The sequence below is a fragment of the Podarcis gaigeae genome (assembly GCF_964106915.1).
Source record: "Podarcis gaigeae genome assembly, chromosome: 1".
Taxonomy (NCBI): domain Eukaryota; kingdom Metazoa; phylum Chordata; class Lepidosauria; order Squamata; family Lacertidae; genus Podarcis; species Podarcis gaigeae.
Genome location: NC_139678.1, coordinates 82,287,638 through 82,307,558, shown reverse-complemented (window position 1 = coordinate 82,307,558; position 19,921 = coordinate 82,287,638). Strand labels below are relative to the sequence as shown.

Genomic DNA, 19,921 nt, shown 5'->3' with positions numbered 1-19,921 from the left:
TTTTAAGCAATATTTCCTTGTTTTCCCTTCTTATGCGGTTCCCCCCCTTTTTTTGTCTGTATCTCCTCTCCTCTCTTTTTTTTTAAAAAAGAAATTCTACAATGGAGTTTCCTATTGGATAGCCTCGGCTCCCTGATTGATGCCTGCCTCCCATTGGAGCCGTGCAGAAGCTGACATCACTTAGGGAAAAAGGGGCTGGGCTGGAGCGCACCGTTTGTCACCGCCCAGCCTCCTTTGCCGTCGGCTGGGTGCAACTTCCATTTTAGGTGTTGGAGCTGAGCGAGGGGGGGGAGGGCGAAAGAAAAAGCGAGAGAAAAGGTCCCGCAGGAAAAGGAGGAGGAGGAGCAGGAGATCGCTGCAGCGCTCCTCGGTTTTTTTTTTTTGTCGCCTTTTGTGTGTGCGCGCGCTGCTGCTGGTGTTTTTATATATATATAAAAGCTCCCTTTGAGATTTTATTCTTGGAATCTTTAGTGCTTTTGTTAGGAAACGGCACGCTTTTTTTATTATTTCCCCCTCCCGCACGCCCTCTGCCTTGCATTTGCAGCGGGACAAAAAGGCGTCTGGTCCCGTGCAGTCTCTACACGAAGTTGTCAAGCTGAATGATCAGAGGAGGAAACTGAGGAGCACTTGGGTCGGCGGCGACTCTCACGGACGCGAGAAAAGAAAAGCCTGCCTCTTCTCTCCAGCCCCCCCTCCCCGCCACACGCCTCTTTTTTTAAAAAACAAAACAACAAAAACCTGTAAGAAGGGAAGAAGTAAAACTTGCTTAGTTAGCATTCGAGAGAGGGGCTGCGCGATTCCCGAAGGGGAGAGTGCGGGGGGCAAAAAAGACAAAGGTAAGGCGGTGCATTACAATAAAAGCACCTCTCCCCTCCCTCCCTCGAAGAAAAACTTTTGTATTGTGTGGAGGGTGGTGTGCATTGGAGGGCTGCTGGCTCCCCCCTTTCTCCTCCCCCTCCCTTTCTTGTGGCGACTGAAGGAGAGGAATGTGAGGGGAGTTCCTGGGGAAGGAGGCCCCCCCCCCCCCGGTTTCCCAAGGTGCCGCTTCGGAAGAGAGGAGAGAGAGAGAGGAGTTGGGCCGCGCGCGTCGCTCTCCCTCGCGGCTCCCGTGTCAAGCGCGCTCCGAAAGGCACCGGGCTGGGTGGATCCCATTTTGCTTCTCCCCAGGTGCGTTTGGGTGGGGGCCTCTTTCTCTTGTTCTCCAGAGGCTGCTTCGAAACGGACTCCCTAGTGAGCCGCTCGGAACTCGACTCTTCGGGTAGAAGGACGCAAAAGTCCTTCGTTTTTTCTTTTTTTAAAGTAGGGGCTGCTAGCCTCCGCCTTTCAGGGAGTGGGGAGTGGGCCTTTTGCCATCGGGCATTGAGAGGTAACTGGATTTTTATCTACTGGTCTAAGCAACCTTGCCTTTGTTTTAAAGGGTTGAGATATTTTAAAAACGCTGAAGCCTTTTCGTCGGCTAACCTTCTGGCGACTTGCGAACTTTTTTTTTTTACTACTAATTCCCTAAATCGTTAAAATATTTGGGGGCGTCTGTATAAAAGCAGGAATGCTCATGAAACCAGCTGATGCTTAGCCTTAAATTTCATTAGGATGGGTCTCCCACCAGTCAGAAGTACCAGCGGCATTCAGGATCTTGGTTAGCTGTACCCTGAAATCTTTGTAAGAAACTTAACTGCATTTGCTCCCACATTTATCTGATTCTTTCATCCATCCCCTCTCTTGTTTTTCCTACTGTCCTCTCCCATTGTTGAATTTTAGGCTTCTTTTGGGCAGAGATGTGCCTCTGTTAACTCTAGAAAAGTGCGCTGATCTGGGATGTGTGAATACCTGCCCCCCCCATAGAACTTGTAATTGTATTTTGGATTTCTTATTATTCAAGACAGGAGTTCAAAGGGGGATTCCTGGGGAAAGCATGCTCTGGATTCTGGATCTTGTGGAGGATGTGGATCCCAGACAAAGATGCTAACATCCAAAAGCAATTTTCACAGACCACCATACCCGTATTGTGCTGAGTGGATAGAATAGCAAAAGGAGGAGCAATTCACAATGCAGCTGTCGGAGAGAGTTGGTTGAGTTCCTGTACTGTCCGATCTGTGCCATTTTGTTTCTTCTGCTGTTGCTTGTCCGGGTCCTCTGAGGTAGAGAATCCAGTGGAATTGCAGTACAGTAGTAACCTGCCTTGGCCACCAAGCCCTTAAGAAAGCTCACTCTCTGTGAGGCCCGAACACAAAGACACTTCAAAAAGGAGCAGGGAGGGGCTTTCTGTGTTTGGGTCTAACAAAACAAGACAGGGCAGCTTGTGAGTTCAGAAGTCGCCCTATAACACAATAATATATATCTAAAATGTTAGAAATCCTGGCTTTCTGCCAGTGAGAACAAATGCGTGCAGTGAAGAAGAGATTGTCCTGTCCTCCAGTACAAAGGAAGTATGGGATTGGCAGAGTGCAGGCACTCTCCCTGCCTCCCTTGAGATCTACAGAGAAATGCCTTAATATCAAAGGACTGGTAGTTATGGGGCTCTTGCCACTATCTCTCTTCCCCTTTTGCTTTGTGGTAGTACCACTTGGGCTGAATATACATTTCCTGGAGAGGTGAGCAGCCACTGATCTTTTTTATAGTCCAGGCTTTGGGAGAGAGAAGCTCGTGAACAGACTAGCGAAGGTTTCTCGTGGCAGTGGAGATGGATCCTATATAGCTTAGCCCTCATGCTTTTTGAGGTGGTTCCTTTGGGGTGGTGGGGAGGGACAATTTGGCAGGTGGTGGGGTGTCACCTAAGCTCCATCTGAATGGAGTAAATAGACTGAACCATTGAAAACTCATTGACTCCTTTTCTGCACCTGTATGGACTGAGTCCAGAAATGTTTCTGGCCAGCCTAGTGGATGACTCGGTGGGAACATGAAACCCTTTCAGAAAAGTAGCACCTAAACACATATGAGTACTCTGTAAAGCTCATGGCCGCCTTTTGAGGAAGCAAAGTTCAGCACTCTGGTACCTGAGTTGCAGACTGCTTGCTTGCACTCTGGGGTGGGGCAGTGTACTAGGCTGAGCACATGCTGAGGGGAATTTCCCTCACCTCCATTTTAAAGAGAAGCATGACTTCTCAAAGGCCAGCAGTAAGTTGATGGTAGAAAGGCAGCTGCAGCTCCCACCTTAAGAGAAAGTCATAATAAACCTTAACTTCCTGAGCTAAGGCTTTTTAGGACTATATTGTAGTGGACAGTGTTGCATGTGAATAAGGTAGTTCTGTGTTACTTAGCCAAAAGGTCCCCTGGTTATAAAATCCACAAGAAGTGTCATCTGTTAGCTATATTTGTAGTCAAGAACTGCATGCTTAATCTCTGCTTGAGATACCTTGCAGGGCTGTTGTGAATATAATAACATTGAATAACCCCATATGTGCCATCTAGAGCTCCTTTCAGAAAGGGAGGGATGCAGCATGATAAACATGGTGCTGCCATAGAGGGCCACAATCTGGAGATTGTGGGGAAGCTGTGACCTTCCAAATATTGCTGGAGTACAATTTCCATTATCCCTGAGCATTTGCTGGTCTGGTGGGAGTATTGAGTCCCATCAACATTTGAAGGGTCACTGGTTCCCCATCCCTGATAAAAGGAGCATCAGGCTTGTGCATCTTAGATTTTAGCTGCACTACTGGTTTTGCACACCTTGTGTTACTCTCATCAAGCCTATAGTAATCTGGAATGGGCTGGGGACAGGCTTCTGTGCTTAGCAAGCAAGGTTGAAAATTTGAGAGAGGACAGTGATGCAAGGCAGAACAAATGTGTCTTGACAGCTCAGTGGTAAAGTGGGGGACAGGGTTGAACAGGAACAGGCAATAGCAGCGGAACTTGCCATACCACACTTGGTTCCTCTCCTCATATTGGCTCTAGATGGGGATATTCTATATTTATATCTGCATATAGTGCTCCTAACTTTCATTTTTGAGAAGTGGCAGACCTGGCTGGGATGGCTTCTGCAGTTTTTCATTTGCTTAAATCTTGAAGTGGGCTTAAGTGAGGAAGTGGCAAGCTTGGAAATCTTGCAGCTGCTGAGTTTTGGGTGTGCGGCTAGTTGCATGGTAGAAAGATCTCATCCACAATGATGTTTGTTGTTTCTGAAATGCTGGCAAAGGGCCTTGGTGGACTTCTACTTATTTTTATACTTGTCCTTGAATCTGAAATTTGCCAAGCTAATTATTTATACATGTGGAAAGCAAGTGTCCCTTTGATAAAATGACTTGCAAACTGTCTGTAAATGGAAAAGGAGAGTGTATTGAAAGTCTGCAGGTTAAAATGGCTTCCCCCCCACATGAATTGAACAGTGTTATCTGTGCAGCTGCTGATATCAGTAGTTGGAAGGCCAGATAGGTTTAATGAGTTACTGTGATATTGTTGCCAGCAGGAGCAGTGGGTAGTAGGAGCAGGGTGGGTTGGACTGGCAAACAGGGAGAATGGAGTGAATGGTTCATGATTCTGTAACATGAACTGTGTGAACTTGGCTGTCTTTGTTCTTGCCTTAGGATTTTGCAATTGAAGCACTTGCTTCCACATAGCTCAAAACTGAGTTTGTCTTGATAGCTTGTAAGAATGTTTGGTTGGGAGATCATCCTCTGCTAGGTTCTACTTTAGGTAGAAGGGAAGGTTAAGTGGTGTAGAGTGGTGGTTTTATTCGTAAGTGTTCTGCCTGATGAAAGACGGTAGTTAATGAATGGTCTTCAGATTCAAAAGAATTTGGAAACCCTTTGCTTCTTATAAATACACCCACTGACTGCTGTTAATCTTATCCGGATATCTGTATACTAAAACTGGAGATCTGGAGCTGAAATCCTATAATGTCATGGAGGTCATTAAGGGATGGTGACAATACTAGTGATGCTTGCACATTCCTCCATGATGAAGTAGGACTTGCTGGGGTGTTGGCTAATCAAGGGGCTTCTGAGTTGCTTTTAGAGCTATTCTGGGTTTAGTGACAGGAGGGGAGCTTGTGGAATAGATCTGGTGGTTGCCATTACCTGAGTCATCAAAGCATGAGCCACAGCTGTCTGACTTAGGGAAGTACCAACCATGGTGGCTTTACCCTCTAGTAGCGTTTCCTATTTTGTGGGCTGTATGCAACCACAAGAACTAAGAAGAAGAAAGTGGGCAGGACATTCAGAAAGCATCGGGTGAATTACGGAAGAGAGCCTGCTTGCATTCATGCCTTGTTATCCTTAACTTCCATTTATTTGTTCCTTGGGTGTCTTATGTCCCCCTTCTCCGTCTGGTCAAAATTGTAACTTGCATGCTCCTTCAGATACACTTCTGCTGTCCCCACATCCCCGTTAGCTCTTTGGCTGTGTGAGAAATGGGGATGGCCATAGAATGCATAAGAAATACCTTTTATCAGCCAAACCTGTAGTTAAGAATTGCATACTTATCTCTTTTGTAAAAGCACACTTGAAGATTTTTGAAATTTTATTTTTACCTATTTGTCCTGCTCTGCAACATATTCTGACAGGCTGGCACATGTTAGTTCCGTTGCAAAATCTCTCATCTGTCATTCTCAAGTGAGACTTTAGCTCATCCATGTAGTTGACTTGGCCTTTGGACATTCTGGGTGGGGAACAGAGGACAGTGGGAGTTTTGTGGATATTGTATTCCCAGTATGGACTTGTAAGTGCTGCCTTCTGGCTTCACTTCTTATAGCTGGAACTCTGAGACAGGTCTGGGGAGACAAGACAAGTGGAATGGTGATGCTGGAAGGAACAAACTACTACTGACAGCGAAACCATTAGTTCTCCCTCTTGATTTTCCTGAAACCTAGTTTCAGGGCAAATGTAGGGAAGGTGCATGTGATGTTATGGAAACAGACTTGCTCAAACTGACTTTGTAACACCGGGATGATTCTGCTGATGATGTATATTCCCATTAGAAGCCAATCTCCTGGCCTTTCTCTTAAGTGCAGCTTTGGCTGTTCTTGTGGCTAAGTAGAAGCAAGTCCTCGTGACACACCCTTCTGCAGTTCTTCAACTTACAGCTACTGCCAGCACCCACAATCTCCAAACACAGCCAAACACAGAGTGTGGCTTGCCAGACAGTTCTGCTGCTGCTGCATTCTCCACAAGTAAAAACAAAAGTCCTAACAACCTATAGAACATGGCAGCAGGGGCAGAGCCTGTGGCCCTTCAGATGATGTTGGATTCCCATCAACCCCAGTCAGCACAGCCAATGGTTGGGGATGATGAGAGTTCTGCGGTGAAATATGCCATGCTGAGCTTTCTGATGCTGTGTTTGATTGGCCGATGGCTAACCCTTTGTGACTGGTTGAATTCCAATGTTGTCACAGACTTTTAAGGTTTGGTTCTGACCCCATGACATACGGATTAAGAGCCGATTCATGCATAAAAATATAACGTGTGCAATACACACATCTGGAAAGTACAGAAAGGCTGAGAGGAGCACCAGGGTTGGCAGCGGCTCCCTGTCAGGTGGCAAAGCTGGGTTTGCTGGCCTATAATGGGTCAAACAGCCCAAGAGCCAAGGTGGCAGAAAACATGATTGTGCCCATCTTCTTTATAGATATTACTGTCATTTGACATGAAGAGGGCAAAAGTTGAGACCATTACCTTTGGGGGGCAGGGGGGGTCTTCCTCTTTTTACATACAGGATTTTTACAGTGACCCGCAAGCTAAACTGAATAGGGTCTCTTGCTTCCCCACTCCCCTTCTCCTCCCCTCCCACCCTTCCAAATTCCTGCTGGGGGGAAACTCTTGCTTAATATACCCGGAGACCAGCTGTATTGCAACATTAGTGAGTTGCAGGCCTTGGAAATATTTTCAAATCAGCAACCCCCTACTCCTCCCATGGTTGAAACCAGCCTCCTTTAATGGAAGGGCAATTCGGCACAGTCCTGTCTGCATGTTAATCGGCACGCCCCTTTCCCTGCCCTCTAGAGTAGTACATACATTTTTTCTGAACATGTTGTTGCATGCACTGCTGCCACTGCCTTGCTTACGAATCAAGCAAGCTGGTTTTGTCTAGGTGACGGAGAAGCCTGTGCTACTTGCTTCTAGTTGGCCTGAATGTCTTGTTTGAGCCACTCCCGTCCAGAAGAGTTGAAATGATCTGCTTTCATAATCCATCTGTTTTCTACCCACCTCCTTTGATTTCCCCCCTCCTATGTCTGCTTGTCCAGGGGTTCCCAAACTGGCCCACAAGCTTCATTCAACTAGCCAGCAGCATGGTTCTGTGAAGAGCACTTAACCATTTGAATTCTATGGAATGGAACTTGTAATGCAATAAAATATAATGTAAAAGATAAAAATACAGTTTTGAAAATTGTACAGCATCGCGAGCTTTACAATTGCTGCAAAAGGCATTAAATAGATAGATGATAGATAGATAGATAGATAGATAGATAGATAGATAGATAGATAGATAGATAGAAGTGGTCTGCCAGGACCTTTAGCAATTTTTGGGTGATCTGTGGGAAAAAATGTGTGGGACCCACTGTGCTAGTTGTCATTGCCCTTTACTTGCTGATGCCCTCCTTGAGTGGGCCTATCAGTCATTGGCACACAGGAAATGTCACATCAGATTTCTTCCACATTGAGTAATGTGTCTGGGTATGAGAGGGTGCCTGGCTAACTCACAACTGTTATCTGTAGTAGCTGTGAAAATAACAGAGCTGATTTCTCATAATGTCATAAGCAGCTTCTAGGTATTATACATCTGAGTCATCTATAGGAGGGGAGTTCCGAAAATGTTCTCACTGTTAGGAACCTTTAGTGCATTGGTGTCCCAATCTAAGGAAGGCATATCGCCATATATAGTGTCTGTCACTTGCCAGGTAGTAGGATTGAGCTTTGATGTGCTCAAGTCAAAGAGTAACTTAACAGGTGTTCCTGTGGTCTAGGTGTGAGTGACAGCATTCTGGTGTTTAGCTAGTGAGGTGTGGGGAGGAGGTAAAATGAATATGTTCAAAGAGGGAACATCAGGAGGTAAATGCTCAGCTTTGTGTCCCTGGTTGGCAGGAGGAACAGAGAGTATGAGTGAGTCTGCAGTTGTTAAAGGAGGCAACTGTTCCACAGCTGTAAAAGAAAAGCATAGATTAGGAATCCTTTAGGGAATAAGTCTGGGTGTCAGTGCTGTGCTCCCTCAGAATCATCGTCCTGCACCCTTGCTCCTTTCAGGCAAGGCAAAATTTAGTGTTCACTAGGCAAACTTGCCTTCTCTTTCCTGCAAGTTTCTAAACACAATGTCATTTCCTGTCTGACCAGGAAATCCTTGTTTGCTTCCTTCCTTTCTGCCTGAACAACAAAAGGGCTTGCTTTGAAAGCTTTTTGCATGACGTTGATGTTTCCTCCCACTTCTCCACCAACTAAATGAGTAGCTCTATGTCTCTTTAGTTTTAAGCCACCAAATTTCAACTGTAGCTAGTTTCCTGTTTTGCTGGGCTTTGTGTATCTGGTTTGGGCCAAGACTAGTATGTGAAATTTGCAGTGGGATGCAGATGTAGCTGAGTGGAAAACACAGGGTGCTGTGTGTGTATATGAGGGATTCAAGGGATGCATAATCCTTTCTCCTGCTCAAAATGCTGCAACGGATATGTCTCCAAAACATCACCAGTGCTGTAATGAACACCTATTTCTGTAGTGAACTGAGGACTGAGTGACTTAATCTGCTAGGCAGGGGGGATTCCTGTGAAATGTGTGTCTTGCATCGGTGACATGTCCTCTAGCTTGATCCTTCAGATTTAATAAATAGCCGGATTTTTCTGACCTGGAAAAGTGAAATTGTCCCCCCTGCCCCCACCCCACAGGAGGCCTCCCATCAAAGCCTGAGAACAGAATTAAATCAAATGCTTAAAGCTTGTGAAGAGTGGCCATGCTATATAGTGAGATTACATTTTTATTCCCTAAAATTGTTCAGTGCCTGCTAGGTGGAAGGTAATGCGTCTCTTTGTCCTGTGCCCCCCACAGAGTAAAGAAAAGATTTCTGTCCTGAGAAATGGATGCTTCTATTAGTAGTTGTGTGTAGGTGTTACTGCAAAGGCCAGCCTCTTTTTTTTCCTATGGGAGAGAGTGCGCCGTGTCTGCAAGACTTTTGTCAACAACAGCAACAACAACAACAGAGTGGGATGATGGCAGTAACAGGGGCAGTGCTGCAGATCATATCTACTCTAGCTAACAGTTTTGAGTGCCTGAATATGAAGTTGCCCAGAGCCCACACCCACAGCAGTTTGGCGTCATGCAACATTTGATCCTGCTCTTGTGCAGCCGTGTGGCATGTACCAAAAGAACAGACCTGCAGCACTTGTTATTCCAGATCTGTGCCCACACTCTTCCTGTTTGCTAGCCAAACTTACCAGGTTGTTTGCACGTTGTTGTACATTGCTTTGATCTTGCATACAGGTTGGAGAAAGAGGAAATGGCCTGGACCACCTGTGCTATGACACAGGGGCTTTTTTGAGTTTTGCTCTGTGGGTTAGTTGGGGCCTGAGTGTCTTTGAATGCTGTGTGTCTTTGATCACCCCTAGGACATAATGCAGCACCGTCATGATAGGGGTATGCCCTGCCCCTGTGACATGTAAGTGGGGAGGGGCCATAACCCAGTGGTAGAGCACATGCTTTGCATGCAGAAAACCCCAGGTTCAACCCCTGGCACACACACCTCCAGTTTAGTTGAAAGATCAGGTAGCAGGTGATGGAAGGCATCTCTGCCCGAGATGCTGAAGAGCTGCTGTCAGCAATAGTATACCAGTATTAGGCTTGATGGGCAAATAGTCAGACCTGGTAAAGAGCAGCTTCTTATGTTGCTCTCTCACAATGATCCAGTCTATGAGAATAGGGACGTTACAAGGTGGGGCTTGTGAAATAAAGAAAGGAGAAGATGACTCAAGCATCCCTGTTAGGGCTGTGTATTCTGCCTAGGCATGGAGCTTGTTTTAACAATCCAAGTCCTGTGCGGAAAAGGTGAATACAATGACTAGTGCAAAGTTTACGAGGGACCCAGAAAACCCTTCCTCCAATCACTGGAAATCCTAGTCAACAACAGTCTTGTTTTGCAAGCTTTCACAAAGCCCCCCCCAAATGCTTTCATACTTACCTCCACAACAATAAGGGTTAGAAGCTTGCTTCTGTGCTTTTTCTTTAATTGAAAGCTGAAATTTTCAAGAAGATGGATTCGGTATCTCATTGTGGCATGCACACATTAACCATGTGTATTTTAAGGGGGCACCGGGTTCTGAGGCAAGGAAACTCACATTCTGCCATCAGAATTGGGTTGTTGATGATCTATTTTTTCTACTTTTTTCCTTTAGAGTCCCAATCATACAAGATGGAGACTTTCATACCACTGACATTTGGGGAGAAACAGGTGACAGAGCACAGAGCATTGAAAGGATGTGAGGGTTTTTGTGTGTAGATTTGTTAAAAGCTTTTTTCAAACAGTACAGTAAAGGACTAACTCAGAACTATTGGAAGCCCGCATAGCCCCCCCACCAACATTTCCAGATAAGATTGTTGCAGTTCTCAAGGCTTTCTGTGTAACTATTACGACTGAAGAAATTATTAGCTCTGAGGAATTCCCGAATGGAAAAGATGCAGGCTCCTGCAGAAAGGGTTTTCTCAAAAGTTAAGCTGTCCCTTAATGTAGCCTACATCTTCAGATCAGTTACTAGCTTGATTTATTTTTGCAGTCAACATTCATTGTCTCCTTTGCTTCCTGAGATGTAGCTTAGCCAGCTGATGACACAGTTCCTAGTGCAACCATTTGCAGGGCACTGAAGGAGGCATTTCCTTCATCCAGTGCCTTGGTTGAGACCAAGCCTCCACAACTCCACAAGTGCCCTGCTGGGTCAGACCAAAGGCCCATCCAGTCCAACATCCTGTTCTCACAGTGGCCAGCCAGATGGAGGCCTGTGGGGAAACCTGCAATAAGGGCCTGAGCATAACAGTGTTCTTCCCCACTTGTGATTCCCAGCAAATGGTATTCAGAAGCATCCTGCCCCCGACACCGGAGGCAGTCATAGCTGCAGTTGCTAGTAGCCATTGGTCCTCCACAAAAAAAAATCATCTTGGCTGTTGCTGGAAATTGTGGGGCTGCATTCCTGGGCTATGAAAATGGACCTATGCCATGTATCTTGAATTTCTCTGAGGCAGCCGCAAACATTTGGGCACCTGAGAACAAACACTTTTCTTCACTTGGTTGTCACTCTGTTCAAGCACCAGCATTAAAGGGCTGAATGTCAGGTTTGCTGAGAGAGCTCGTGCTTGTGCCCCATGGGTAAAAGCATGCTTGCGATGCAGAGTTTGAGGCATGGCAGCCAGCCTGCATAAGTATATGTTTGTTTTAAGCTCCCTTGTGTACATAGGCATTTGGCCTAAGAATTATCTTCTGTTGTGCTAGGTGCAGGGAGGATAGCAGTTTTGGGGTTTCAGACGCTGCTTTTGTAGCTGGAACTGGGACACCAGGGCAGGCAGCCTTTTGTTGGGGGTGCCAGGAGCACAGTCGGCAGCTGCTCCCATCTCAAACATGCAGAGTTTCCTGCAAAGTTGGTACTGGGTGCTTCGGCAGAAACTCTCCATATAGTGTTGTGATGCTCTGTGCCTTAGGCCAAACTAGCCTCTGGCTGAGGTGAAATAGGGAGGAAGAAAAGAAGCTTTTATCTCCAAAGTTAATGCAGAAAGCCTAGGTAGGTGTGCTAGCTACCTTTCCCTTCTTGGCATGAAAAGAGCATGCAAAATTTAGTCAGCTGGGCGTTGGCCATCGGACCGCTCCCTAGGGGCTGCTTCCTGCAGACAGTATCCAGGCCAGGCTATGATTCCTCCTGGCGAATGTTGCTGTCTGCAGAGGACTTTGCTCCTGTGCAGCTGATAGGCAGGGCCTTATCTCGAAGAACGCCAAGATTCTATTTGCCGTAAGGCTGTAATTGAAAACTAGCTGGCTTTTCTCCCTGAATGTTTTTTGAAGCAGAGTAATGCTGGAACGGAACACCTGCAAATGAGTTTTTGAGGTACCTTTATAACAAAGGGACTGTTTTGATCCCACCGAGGATCACGCATGCGAGCCTCGAAGTGATTGTACAGGGAATCTTGGCTGGTTTGTCGACGTGGAATGTTATCACCACGTTGCTTTGTGCTTTTATAGGTAATGCTGAGCCAGGAGTTGCCGTATGGCTGGTTGCGGCGTTCTTGTAGCAAAATGGCCAACTTGGTAATTACCAGTTCTTCTCCTCCTCCCTCTCTCCTTCCACATTCTCCCCTACATCCTTGAAGCTTCAGCCCCTTCGAGCCAAGCGGCCGCCTCTTCAGTCAAATCCTGCCTTGGCTTTGGCGGGGTGGGTGGGGGTTGGGGTGGGGAAGGAGGGGGGAGCCAGGAAGGGTTGTTTTTCCTCTAACATGATAAGGAGCACTGCTGGGTAAAGTGGGAGCTCTTGCTCCTGATTGGTGGCCAGGCTGCCCTGGAATGCTCTGGCCCGTTTCCCAGAATCCAGTACTCTGTGTTTGTTTGTTTCTGAGCCTGAGGTCTGGTGCTACTGTGACAGGAAATGGGGAAGCTGGAGGGGAGGTGGTGGTTGGGGGGGCGCGTAGAGAAGGGAGATGTCTGTGTATGTGCCTGTGAAATCCCTTTGTCCCCAGAGCTCAGCTGCAAATTCCCACAGAGGGGGAAAAGTGGCCTTTTGTGTTGCGAAAGATTTTTCAACTCCCAACTTGCAAAGCTCCTGTGCTTGGAGGCTGGGAGCGTTGAATTCTTCCTGACTGACTGCCTCATCCATAGATCTGTCCCCTCCCTCTCAGGGGGAGGAAAATAGAACTTGTATGAGATGACATATCTTGGTTGGTCTGTTTCTTCTGTGGCTGTGTATACGTAAATTAAATTATGTGAGCTCCCAGTGCACGTTGGACACAGGCAGTGTGTACAACGCTTGGTTCTTCTGGTAGATGCATGCATCTGTCACAGATATGTATCCTACCAGTGCTGCTGATAAATACTAGTAATAATCTGATTTAAGGCAGCAGTGAAGCACTCCTAGCTCAGATATATGCAGTCATTCCTGTACCACCTTCAGGTATAGAAATGCCACTCCCCAATCAGCCACAGTTACATTGATGACTAGTGTGGTGCTTGGTTTAGGTTTTTCAAGTTAACAAGTACCCAAAGGCCCAATGAATAGTTGTACTTGCGCAAGCATCTTCTATAGTTTTAGCAGCTGTGGGGCTGTATACTTTGTGAACCGTAATTAATCCACTGATCCTAGGTGTCTTTGAGGGAGTACATTTCCCTCCTCTCCATGATGAACCATAACCCCAAATTTCCAACTTTCCTGATTTTTATTACTTATGCCCTAGCCCCTGTATAATCCAAAAATATTGGACAAAAGGTGAGAGCATTATACTGTCCATTCCCTTTGCAAGAAACTTGCCTGGTCCTGCCTTTGAAGTGGTGTTTTGCTAATGAATGATGTCATAGCAGTGACTGACATTTAGGAAAGCAAGGCAGAAAGAAGTCTAGAATGATTCACCCATTATCTGGAGAAGGAACTTCCTGGTTCATTTCTAAGCTCTTTTCATCTTCCTTTGTGGAAAAGTGATTGGCGGACAGAAAATAATTTGGAAATGCAGACTAGAATAACTTTGATAGGTCAGAAATGTGTCTGTATGAAAAGTAGCAGCAAAGACAGGAGCTGATCTTGACCATATTTAATAAACCTAAAATGATTAATGTTGGAAAACATTTTTTAAAAATTATTCTCCAAGTACAGGTAAAGTTTATCATTATTGTACCCGCACTGTGGGGGTATTGATATGCTGCTAAAAGAATGTGGGTTATACTCACCTGCAAAGTAGCCCAGAGTTATAGCCATTCTAGGGGGGGGGGGGGAGTGAGCAAGCCTGCAGCACAGACTCCCAGTGGTCAGTCTTCTGGCATGTTGCTTCTCCTCCCACCCCAAAGGAGATGCAGTGTGTGTGTGTTTGTGTGTGTGTGTGCGCGCGCGCGCACACACACACACACTATGAAGTTGTTTGTAGCACTAGTGCAATGAAAGGAGCAGGAGAAGGGAGCCAGGAAAACAACTAAGGGTTTTGTCAGTGAGTAGTCTGGGAACAAAGCCAACCTGCTGAGAAAGAGGCATACACCTGGCATATGAGTTTGGTGCCTAGACCTCCCTGCATAACACTAGAGCTTGTGGACATCCAATGAAGCTGAATGTTGGAAGATTCAGGACAGAAACAAAGCAAACACTTCCTCATGCAGCACATGGTTAAATTATGGAACCTGCTCCTACAGGAGGCGGTGGTGGCCATTGGCGTGGATGGCTTTAAAAGAGGATGGATGAGGCAAATCCATTGAGGATAAGACTAGCAGTGACTACCAGCCACAATGGCTATGTTCTGCCCCCATTGTCAGAAGGACTATGCCTCTGAATACCAGTGGCAAGGGATCACAGGTGGCCAGAGTGGTGGTGTGCTCAGGTCCAGCTTGCATGTGGACATCTGACTGGCCACTGTGAGAACAAGATGCTGGACTAGATGGGCCATAGGGCTGGTCCAGCATGCTCCCATTGCGTGCTTCTGTTCTTATGCTGCTTTGTCACCAGAAATGGGTGGTCTCTGGTGCTATGTTTGTGTGCACTTTTCCCTTTACCCCCGGGATCAGTCCTTGTGGATCCACCCATACCACTAATGTCCTGACTTCACTAATTAGATGGGCAGGTGTTGCTTGGCTGGCTCCAAAATGTGTGATCTTGGTGGCCTCAAGAGTTATTGTGCTGTCTTAATTGTGACCTGTCTGTAGTCTCCATTCCTCCTCATTGCAGCCTCTTAGCCAGTTATCCTGCTAGCAGCTAACCCATGACTAGTCATGCCACACTGGTGCATGTTGACAGCGGTCCTCTGTAACTTACCTGTTGAACACAGATGGAATGTGGGTGGTACCACTATTCTTGGCTATCTGGGACTGTGGATACAAGCTGTTCAGAAATGGGGAGCGGACACCTCACTTTTCCTACATCTTTCTAGTTCATAGATTCATGACGTTTACCAGTGAGGCAACCCTCAAACAGGGACGCACAAAACCCTCCTTTGACTGCCCAGAAGGACAGCTGCCCTGCAGTCAGATTGCTGGCATACCACTGGAACAATCCCTTCCCTCTGTTCTGCTGCCGACTCGGCACCATTTCCTTTCCTGTTGTGTGTATGCTCCATGCTCCCTCCCCTCCTCCCTCCACCTCAGAACTGCTGCTCCCTTCCTGTCAGATGTGGGGTGTAACCTTGGTCTGAGCAGGCCAGGGCTCATGTTTCTTGGTGTGTGCTTCGCTGTTGCTTCATGGAGTTGGACTCTTCTGCTCCTCCAGCCCATCCCAAAAACTGTGTTGTAGCTGGTTTTGTACATTTCCCCCAAGTTAACTTGAGCTTCCAGAAAAGGGAAAGGAGCCAGCTCCTGTTACAGACATGGATCTGCACTGAAACCACAAGGGGGTTGTCGGTTTGAGCCCCACGTTGGGTAAAATATACCTACACTGCAGGGGGTTGGTTGGACTAGATGACTCCTATGGTCCCAACTCTGATTCTATAGGTCTTAGAGTTTTGATCTCTCATTTGATCTCTGTTTATGCCCCACACTCAGCTAATCCTAAAGCTAGTTCCCCCCCCCCTTTGTTTAACTGCTGCTTTCCCATGCATAAAATGTATTTATCCTCATTATGGAATTGTGTTTCGAACTGTCCTTGAGGCATGTCGGAGCCTTCAGTAGATGGATTTACTCCCTTCCCTCCCGCTTGATCTCATGTCTTCCGCTCATTCTCTTGAGGGGCCTCCAAAGTCAGCCCTTCCTTTCCACACCCTTATCACTGCTTTCCTATCTGCCTCTCCTGGAGCTGCTCAGCTTTCCCCTTATATGGCCAGGTGAGGCAATGGTGAGTATAAGCCTGGGACACTAGGGTCCTGATTAGTTAGGCATGTAATCTACATCCCTGGAGGGGTTGCAGGGGGCGGCTGTGTGTAGGGATAGGGAGCCAGGTGAGTCTCTTGAAGTGAGATCAAATCAACTAGTTAAACCAGTCTTGTGTGTGTGTGACACATGTTGGGGGTGAAGCTCTGCCTTTCTGCCCTGGGCCAGTTCTAATTGGTGAGGGACGCGCCCTAAGTGCAGCCAGCCCAAGCTTTGTTGCAAAAGTCTAGCTGGCGGAGGGGAGGGGGGTGGAAGAAACTCAGGCCGCCTTTGGAAAGGGACTATGCCTGCCTGTAAGGGTGTATGGTGTCCTTTGCATTCTTCATGAACAAGGAACTTGCTTGCGCAGGGAGTGGCAACTGTTCAAAGTCCATGCTGAGTAATGAACAAAGCTATCGCATGGGGCTTTTGCTCTATGCTTGGCAAAGACAGATGCCTTTCCAGTAAAAGCAAAACATTCTCGGCGTAGGAGCAGGGAGAGCAAATCCCAGAATGAGAAACAGGTGAACGAAACACAGACCTGGAGCTTTTGCCCTCTGTTTTGAAATCCTCCAGTTTGCAAAAAAAATGTCAAGGCGGTCACTAAAACCCCAGTCTTGTTACAGTTTTCCCCTGGCCTCTCTTTTTGAGTGCTGTATTACAAGTAAGTGTGTGAGTGTTTCGCTTCCTTCCTGGCCACTGGACTACTTGCCAAGTGGAACAGATGCTGCTGTTAACTTAAATGCTATCAGGATCCAAAGGTACGCTGCTGTAAAACTCTCACCCACCAAGGAAAAGGTGTCTGGGGCATATAAATTCAAGTGTATGGAAGCTATGCACAACCGGTACCTTTTCCTTCTGCTAATTTAGGGAAGGGGGCATCCTGACCCCTTGACCATTGGGTGTCATTCTCAACCCACACCTGCACAAGTTAGAGTTTACCAAGCTTCCTGATTCCCACCCCACATTGATGTCCATCCTTCTCTCTCTTAAGGGTTATAACTATGGCTGCTGATTAAATTCGTGGTTAAAAGATTCACCAAGCCCCACCTGTATCCAGGGTATAGGCACATGCCAGCAAGTCCATGGCGTGCCTGCTCCTGATCACGTGCAGAATCTCTGTTGTCCTGCTAGAGCAATTTTCTAGCTTTGTGACTTTGGATAGAGTCATGTTTCTAACTCTGGCAGAAATGTGAGAGGGGGCTGAGGACGTCCAGCATCTGGCAGCATCTAGTCCTGGGACTGTAATTCATTATACCGTTTTAACTTTAGATTGTGGAAACCCCTCCCTGGGACCTGGTGTGGTGGTGGTAGTAGTGATATTAAAAATACTGATAGGCAGAGCTAACGTACTGGCCGACACCTCTGCCCTGTGCCTCTGGCAGTGTGCAGTGACAAGGTGCTGTGAGGTGAAAGGTCATGGATGCATGGAGAATTGACCACATGGGTTAGAGGGAGCTCAGCAGTGCAGGAAGGAGCTAAGATGCTAACTAGAAGTTGACCTTCAAGCTAGGAAAAACTTTAACAAAGAAGTGGGTCTTGAGAAGGGTCCATGTGTCAAAGCAAAGGGGTTCAGTGAATAAAAAGAGGAAGGCTATTGGAAGAGTAAGGGGCATTTGGGACATGTGGGGCAACACATCCAAGTTTGGCAATGACTAAGGTGGCTAGCGTTCATACGTCCCATTTTCAGGTGTACGCCTTTTTTAAAAGTAAAAGCATAAAGAAGTCTTATGAAGAACATGATTGAAAGTGGAGAAAGAAGAAAAATGGAGGTGTGTTTTTCAACAATGCTTACCAGGAAAGAGTTTGTTTAGTCTTCTTGCAACTTCTTCCCTCTTCCACGTGTGTGTGTGTGTGTGTGTGTGTGTGTGTGTGTTTCTATGTTGCAGGGGAAGCAATAGCTGAGCACATTCCTTACATGCAGAAGTTCCAGGTCCAGTGGTTGGCATCTCCAGATAGAGTTGAGCAAAGCCCCTTCCTGAAACCCTGGCCTGGAGAGCTTGGTTCCAGTCAATGTAAGCCAGTAGCTTTCAAGATGAACACCTCGTTCCCATCAGCCACAGGCAGCATGGCCAAGATCAGGGATGATGGAAGTTGTAGTCCCAACAACATCCAGAGGGCCATAGGTTCCTCACCACTGATGGAGACAATACTGAACTAGATTGACCAATGGCTTGACTTGATTTAAAACCACTTCCTGTATTCTGTCTTGTGAGTGCAAGAACTTGGGAGGAAAGTCGCGAAGTGCTACTGAATGATGTGTTTCCTGAATGTGTCCATTTATGCATGATCAGAGTGTGGTTTTGTATTCCTACCCATAACTGGTGATGGTGAGCTGCTAGCCATACTTCTATCCCCCTTTTTAATTCAGGATCTTTTGGGATCTCTTCCTGACTTCTTTCTCTTTCCTCACTATTTATTTTTAATGGTGGCTTCAGAAATGGCTACCGTATTTTTCGCTCTATAAGACGCATCAGACCACAAGACGACCTAGTTTTTGGAGGAGGAAAACAAAAAAAATATTCTGAATCTCAGAAGCCAGAACAGCAAGAGGGGTCACTGCGCAGTGAAAGCAGTGATCCCTCTTGCTGTTCTGGCTTCTGGGATAGCTGCACAGCCTGTATTAGCTCCATAAGATGCGCGCACATTTCCCCTTACTTTTTAGGAGGGAAAAAGTGAGTCTTATAGAGCAAAAAATACGGTATTTTGAAAAATCAAATACTTCTACTTGGGGAATTACTAGAAAGTAAAGCTTCTTCACTTTGTTGCCGGGGTTGAGCAAGCTCTTCCTGTTAGTTTCTGTCTTTGGAACTGGGGAGACATTGAGAGTTGTGCTGGTTGAGGATAATGGAAGTTGTATTCCAAAAACATGGAATGCCCCAGGTTGGCAAAGGTTGATGTAGAGAGCTGTTAGCCCACAAAAGCTGAATATTGCAAAATAGAGTTACTTAATGCCTGTAAAACAGTTATTTAATGCCCGTATATGGGGAGTGTTCTGCAGTTGTTTTGAAGACAGGGGACTCCTGTTGTCTTGGACGAGTGTCATGTTTTAAGTACAGTATCAAGTTATAGGAGGGGCTGGAGAAGGTGTGCAGGGATTGCTGACAATTGTCAAACATGTCACCATCTGGGAAGATTATTTTATTACAATTTTGGATTGCTCTCTTGAAGCAATTCATATTCCCCCATTCTCTCTGTATCTTTCTATATGTGATGGGGTTGTGTGTGTGTGTGTGTGTGTGTGTGTGTGTATAACATAACAGATAAAACAACTGCATATAAACACAGTTTAAACAACAACAATTATAATTATTTTATAATTATAATTATAAAAACAGTTTAAAACTACCGCATACAGCAAAACAATTCCAATCCAGGACAGATACTACCTGGGATAAAGACTTTGGTATGCTTGTTGAAAGATAATAATCTGAGGAATGTGTTCTGAAGTAGAAGACTGCAAGAAATTCTATATTTTAGCAACCTTTTAGCAGTTGAAAGCAGAACCAGCTTATCTTATATATATGCATCTGGCTTAATTATTTTGTGCCAGTGCTGTTTCTTTTGGATACAAACATTTTGGGACCAAATTGTGGTGCCTCTTTAAATGTCTGTTGCATGTGCTAACCTCCCACTGCTTCCTCTCTTTTCCCTCCTCCAGTTAAGATACATCCTTTCATTAAGAGGGCAGTGTTAGGCCCAAGTTTTTGAAATGATTAGGGTTACGCCTTTGGAGCTTTATTTAAGCTGAATCTATGGCCATCCAGATGTTGTGCCTGCATCAGCCCTGGCCAGTAGTGAGGGATGATGAGAGTTATCCTGCTTGGATAAACAGGCCTTGAATGGCAAATATAATTAGGGACGTAGGAAGCTGTTTTGTACTGAGTCAGGCCAATAGTTCATCTAGCTCAGTATTGTCAACACTGGCTGGCAGCAACTGCCTGGGATTTAAGGCCTGCCCTAACCTGAACCTGGGACCTCCTGCAAGTAAAGCAGATGCTCTACCACT

At 46.1% G+C, this 19,921-nt stretch overlaps 1 protein-coding gene across 22 annotated transcripts in view; it reads left to right on the top strand.

Annotated features, from left to right (window-relative positions):
* Positions 1–221: 221 nt before the first annotated feature.
* CTNND1 (catenin delta 1) overlaps positions 222–19,921 on the top strand; it is a 57,434-nt gene continuing 37,734 nt past the window's right edge. For 3 of the 22 annotated variants that reach the window (XM_083700605.1, XM_083700604.1, XM_083700619.1), the window contains exon 1: positions 244–836. The gene's annotated coding sequence lies outside the window, so the exon portion shown is untranslated. Of the gene's footprint in view, positions 837–1,016; positions 1,168–1,220; positions 1,367–19,921 lie in introns of those variants that run through there. The other 19 variants (XM_083700615.1, XM_083700616.1, XM_083700620.1 and 16 more) reach the window with 16 other exon arrangements.